Raw genomic sequence first — 6,576 nt, forward strand, 5'->3', positions numbered from 1 at the left:
GTTTCTTAGATGTTTTTTGCATTCTCGCTATTCTTAGAATGATATTACTGATAAGCGCATTAAAGCGAAAATAGTATGACTCTAACGGAAAGAAGATTTTAAAAAAAATTTGTTTACATTCAGAATTAGTGCTCACATTTTTATTGAGATTTAATTTAGTTGTAAATTTAAATAACAGTATATATATATTTTTTATTTGTTTTATTCCTTTCAATTAAAAAAAATACTATACTAAAATATTTATTTTTAAATTTCATCTATTTTGAATGGTATCTGAGGATACCACTCAAGTTATTTTAATTTGAGTCAATTGATTAAAGAAGCACTGCATAAAAATCGGTATTTGAATGACAAAGAAATTGAGAAATTTTAATTTTTGCTACTATTAGTTTTTTCATTTAACGTGGAAGAGTTTATACGTCAGTGATCTAAATAATTAGCCTGAATAATATATTATTTAAATTTATTCCCAATTACGTAGGGGATGAGTAGACTAAACGGTACTGGGAGGGCAAATCGGTCCAAAAATTTCATATATTAATATTCTGGTTTGATTCAAAGCTCATGTAACTCTTTATCTTGATCATTTTTAGTAATTTCGTTCCAAAATGAATTTATCAAGCATACCCTGGTAGAAAATGACGATGGGCTCAGGCTTGGTTAAGGCTTGGCCCAATACTTACTAATTCTGGGCCAAGTTAGATTTCAAGCCTGGCCCATGCTTATTTGAGCATTGGGATGATAACTTCATGCCAGGCCTGACACCCTATCTTGGCCCAAAATTGAGTACCAGTATTGTGCCGAGACTGCATCTAAGTATTGATCCAATATCGAGGGCCAGTATTGTGCCAAGACTCTTGCTAAATAATAAAGTACCTATACTTATTAAAAATAAATTGAAGAAAAAAAAAACTTTGGAGTCTAGACTAGCAAAACAAGGCTCGGTAGTCGATTGAAATACATTTTTATAAAATAATTTATCATCTATATTATTAAGAGAATAAAGAAAATTTTGTTCCCGCCATATCTATGTCATAGAGTTGGTTAACGTTATTGAAATAGGTATCATTAGATAGGTCTTGACTTGAATTTGTCAAGTCAAACATAACATTTTCAAAAATAATACATAATTTTGTTTTCTAAATGCTAAGTTATCAACTGAGTTCACTTGGATTAAAAAAATTAATTGATAGACAGTACAAACGTTATAATTAAATATTTTAATTAATATGCTACGAGAATTTAAATTAAAGAAAGAATAAATTTTTCAATGATAGCCTTTTGACTTTAATCATTTGATTAATGATATAAGAAATGATAAAGAAAACATAAATTAACTAAAGACTAAATAAACTCTAGATTTGCTAAAATTTTAAATACATAAAATTTAAATAATAATTATTTTAAAAATAACAATAACATCACAGAGCAAATAAATAAGTTTAAATAATTTATAAGTAAAAAAATAAAATGTTTCGCAAATAATAATGATATAATTAATAAGTATAAATAATGATGAATATAAAATTAAATAAAATGTGCGTATCGAATCAAATGTATGCGTCATCGAAACAGAACCACTGGGGCATAATATAAAATATGAAAAGAAAGACAGAGAGAGAGAGAAACGTGTATGTTGGTTCGACCATGCCTGACCAACGTACCACTTTCACTACTTCATATTTAGGTCGTCGCATCAACCAACAGGAGTTCTTTTTTTTTATTTATTTAATTATTTATTATTCATTTTAAATCATATTTCGTCACAGTATTTGTACATTAATAGACACGATTAACGCATTAAACTATTATCAAAATAAAATCATTTATATTCAAAAAATATAAAATTTTTATATGAAATGAAATATATGGTAAGCATATAATTGATATTATCTATGGCACCATATATTTTCTTTGTTATATTTAAGCATATATTTTATTCGGTATGTGTATATGTATATGGGTATATATATTCGCATCAAATTAACTAATTTTGAACATTTTGACTGCAATTTAAAGAGTACATTAAAATTTATATCTAATTTAATTGGAGTTGGTCATACGAATAAGAAACTTTTTTTTCCATACACAATATAAATATATGTTTTTATATATGATCAGAATATGTTTTTCGTATATGATAGAAATATATATTTTTATGTATGATAAAAATGTAGTTTTCGTATATGACAAGAATATATATTTTCCTATATGATAAAAATATATTTTTTGTATATGATTGACATATATATTTTATATATGCTAAACATATACGGACTCGTATATAATGAATATTATATATTTAATATAGAAAAAAAATATATCAGGAAATATAGTTAAATTGGCCACATATATTTTCTGATATTTATCATATATTTTTACATATATTTTATTTTTATACGGATAGCTTGAGCATTAATTACGGATTATGGAAGTAAGTGATATTCCTAAAATATTTCTAAGCTAACTGGGAAAGAAGAATAAAGAAGATAAGATTAGAGAGCGAAATCGTGATTCAGGTAAGGTACACAGAATAATATATATGTATATATATAATAAAAAGAGAGAAAAAGAAAGACAAATGAGTGTGGATGGTATACACGGATGGTCGAGTGATTTGTTTGTGTTAGTATCTCCCATTTACCCAGTTCCCCTCGTGCGAGCGTGAACGCGGATTATGTAACTAAGTGAAAGTGGCACAACGTTCAACAGCAACATCATGCCGCAAAAGTAACCGCCATCTTCTACTGCACTGACAACAACTACAACTATGACGACGTCGACGATGACGATGATGATAAGAAAATCTACGAGAACGACAACGGCATTAACTTAACCAATCTCATTTCATTTTTGAATTTTACCATCTCCACAATACCTTCATAAAAATCTATATCATCAACACTAGCATTGTTTTTACTATGTACTGGTAAATACGACAGTTACTACAGCAAACGGGCCATCGTTGCTGTCTTTTTTCCTGTCTCTTTGGAATCTCTTGTGGGTCACGTCCGCTTTGTTCTTTAACTTTACCTTTCCGTATTCTCAAACACGTTTCATCTAGCATAACAACATTTTTATTATATTATTCTTTGTAATTTTACTTCAACACCGTACCACTTGTGATCTAATTTACTAGAATGCTAGATAAGAAAACAATATTTTGAGTAAACTATAAAAATTTTTAACTTTAAGTAACAGTTAATTTCCAGTGTAAACATACGATGGCGTAATAGTAAGTTGGTTTAGCTTGATTGGTTATTGAGGTGGATATGCCGGCTACCGTTTAACTCTATAACAACCTATGGAATTTACTATTTTGTCGATGTTATAAGAAGTAAATAAAGTTGTATAAAAAAAAGGGAAAGGGTGATTTTACGATTAGATAAACATTTTTATCGTGCGTGCAGAAATGCTTAACCAACCTCGGGTAAGGTGAAAATTGTAAGAATTACACTTATTGTTCAGTTTTTTTTTTTTTTTTTATACTGCAATTATGTATTTATCGAAATTTTATTTAATATATCCCGTATGAAAATAACATGTATGGTCAAAATATATGTAAAAGTATATGGCAAATATCAAAAAATATATGTGGCGAATCTAGCTATATTTTCTAATATATTTTTTTTTATATTAAAAAATATAATACTCATCATATACGAGTCCGTATATGTTTAGGTTATATAAAATATATATGTCAATCATATACAAAAAATATATTTTTATCATATATGAAAATATATATTCTTATCATATACGGAAACTATATTTTTATCATACATAAAAATATATTCTTATCATATATAAAAACATATATTTATATTGTGTATGGAAAAAAAAAGTTTCTTATTCGTATGACCAACTCCAATTAAATCAGATCTAGATTTTAATATACTCTTTAAATTGCAGTTCAAATTTTCAAAATTAGTTCATTTGATGCAAATATATATACCCATATACATATACATACACCGAATAAAATATATGCTTAAATACAACAATTTAACCACATATTGTTTTTTCATACGGGATTAGTATACTTAGATACACGCTTGTTACGTTATTCTCTATAGAGAAATTAAAAATATAAATTTTGTTTGACGAGGGGGGCGGTCAAACCAAAATGGGTCCTCTTAAATTTATATAAATGTTTGAGAGCAATATGGATCGTGTGTATACTAGCCATTGTTTCTTAGATGCGTTACCCCCTTCCCTTCTCTCTCCAGCTTCTAATTAACAGTTATTAATAACAAACGGCCAGTAAATCTATGCACTAATTGTATATATTTGTATACATTTAGACAGTATACATATAACTTAATGTGAAAAGTGAAATCACTTTATACGACAATTACTCGGTAGTATATATATTTAACTCAGTAGTTAAACTCATAAGGAAATTTGAATGCGCGGGTAAATAACCTATAACCTCTGTGCCACCCTACTTACTTTACGATACTTTGAAATAATAGCGTGCCGAGACACTTCAGCCCACGAACTATGTTTCAAATAGTTATATAACGGCTTAATTACTCTGCCCTATTTTCACGGGGCATTGTCTTGATGGGGCATTTACTTTCGAACTTATATTCTTCAATAGTGTGCGTTAGACTAACTTCTGTTAACGCAGCCATCGCAAGCCTGTTGTGCAATTCTTTCAGTACAAAGGTAAAAAAAAAAGTATTATGAATTAGTTATTTACCATTTTATTATAAATTATTATTTCAAACACTTTTTCAAAGATAATATTCGTTACACTGGACACAAAAATTGGAAGATATTAAAAAAATCATAAATTTTTAGGAGATTTTCAGACGATTGTTACTATGCGGAAAATCGTCGTAAAACAAAAAAAAAGCAAATTAGAAATTGAAGTTCCTAGTTTTCAGATCCTAACTTTATTTTTTTTATCACTACTAGTTTTTAAGTAATCATAAGAAAATCAAAAATATAAAAGAATTTTGAAAATTTTTTCTTACCATTCAGAAAGGGTATGAGCTTTGATAAATTCTTAACTTTCCGCTATAAAAATTGAAAATTGAATTTTCGAAAATCAAGTTTTCATCGGATGTCGACGTTTTGAAGTCTTATAGAAACTTTCCGCTATTTTCGAGCTCAAGGAGTTCGAAAGCATTATTGCCAATATATGTTCGAACTCTTTGAGCTTGACAATACCTTCGAGTACTTTATATTTTCGAGTTCTTTGAGCTCGAAAAAAGTAAGGTTTTATATTAATTTCCGAGAATTTGAGAAATTGAAAATAATCAATGAGGATAATTTTTTAACGTTTTGCTCATGATTATGCTTGGTTAATTCAGCAGATTAGATTTTGGAATCGATCGATTCAATAATTTCCAAAATATTTGAAAAAAACCGAACATAACCTAACACTCACGACACAAGTGATCACAACTAATGTAAGCGGTGCTAATCATGAATGTTGTAGGAATTTATATTTTTAACATATATTTTGTATTTATTTCGAATTGAAACTTTTTCAGAATATTGAAGGCTTAATAAAAGTGTGCAGTACAAAGAGTACTTACTAAATTCACTTGTAAATCTTTAATCTCGAGAAAAAATGCATAGATATTTCAAACACAACGTTAAGAGTCGAAAGTTTTTTATGCACAGTATATTTAAGCCTAAATTTGAAGTATTTATATGACTTAATACATATGTAAAAATAATTCCTTTAGATTGAAAAAAAAAAGGATAAGCTTTTTCTGTTATAAAATCTTTACAAGCTAGGTTTATTTAACTTACAAAATACTCATAGGGTATAGGTAGGCTCACTGAAAGATGTTAAATTAAAAATAAAAAATCTGTCTATCGGTTGACCCTGCAGGCCAGCCCTAAAACTTCCCGCTGTTTTCGAGCTCAAGGAGCTTTGAGTGATCGGGTACTAAGTCTCTTACCTTAATACATTTTTTTTTTTCTAATTTCTGTACGTGGAATTTTTTTTTACACCGATTTAACACCTCCAAATTGCACCACCACGCGGTGTTAAATTGAGTCCATTTTTAACATCACTCTATTTACAGCGCACGAGTGGTATGTTGAAAGTGCGATGGTGGTGTAATGGTCAGCATAGTTGCCTTCCAAGCAGTTGATCCGGGTTCGATTCCCGGCCATCGCACATTACTTTTTTTTATCATTCAAAATAAAAAAAAACCGGTCTATCGGTTGACCCTGCCGGCCAGCTTCGAAACTTCCTGCTGTTTTCGAGCTCTTTGAGCTCGAAAATACTTTTGTATGCCATTGTTTTCGAAAAAAACCGTTTTTTAGCATTTCTTTCTCCTGCGATATCTCTCGAACAAATTAACTGATTAAGCTGACTAAGGTGACAATCGACGCGTTTTATCAAATTCTAGAGCTGATCAGATTTTGGAGTTGATCGTTTGAGTCGTTTCTGAGAAATCGATAAAAAACTAAAAAAAAAAATCTGGGCGTCGGTTGGCCCTGCGGGCCAGCCCCAAAACTTCCCGCTGTTTTCGAGCTCAAGGAGCTTGAAAACATCACTGTGAATATATTTCCGAGCTCTTCGAGCTCGAAAATGCTATTACATGGAAT

At 29.3% G+C, this 6,576-nt stretch overlaps 1 non-coding gene across 1 annotated transcript; it reads left to right on the plus strand.

The window, feature by feature from the left end:
* Nucleotides 1–6,070: 6,070 nt before the first annotated feature.
* On the plus strand, nucleotides 6,071–6,142 carry Trnag-ucc (transfer RNA glycine (anticodon UCC)). Its single transcript has one exon. It is a non-coding gene; the product is annotated as a tRNA-Gly (tRNA).
* The last annotated feature ends 434 nt before the right edge of the window (nucleotides 6,143–6,576 follow it).

Source organism: Microplitis mediator, chromosome 5 (assembly GCF_029852145.1).
Source record: "Microplitis mediator isolate UGA2020A chromosome 5, iyMicMedi2.1, whole genome shotgun sequence".
NCBI lineage: Eukaryota > Metazoa > Arthropoda > Insecta > Hymenoptera > Braconidae > Microplitis > Microplitis mediator.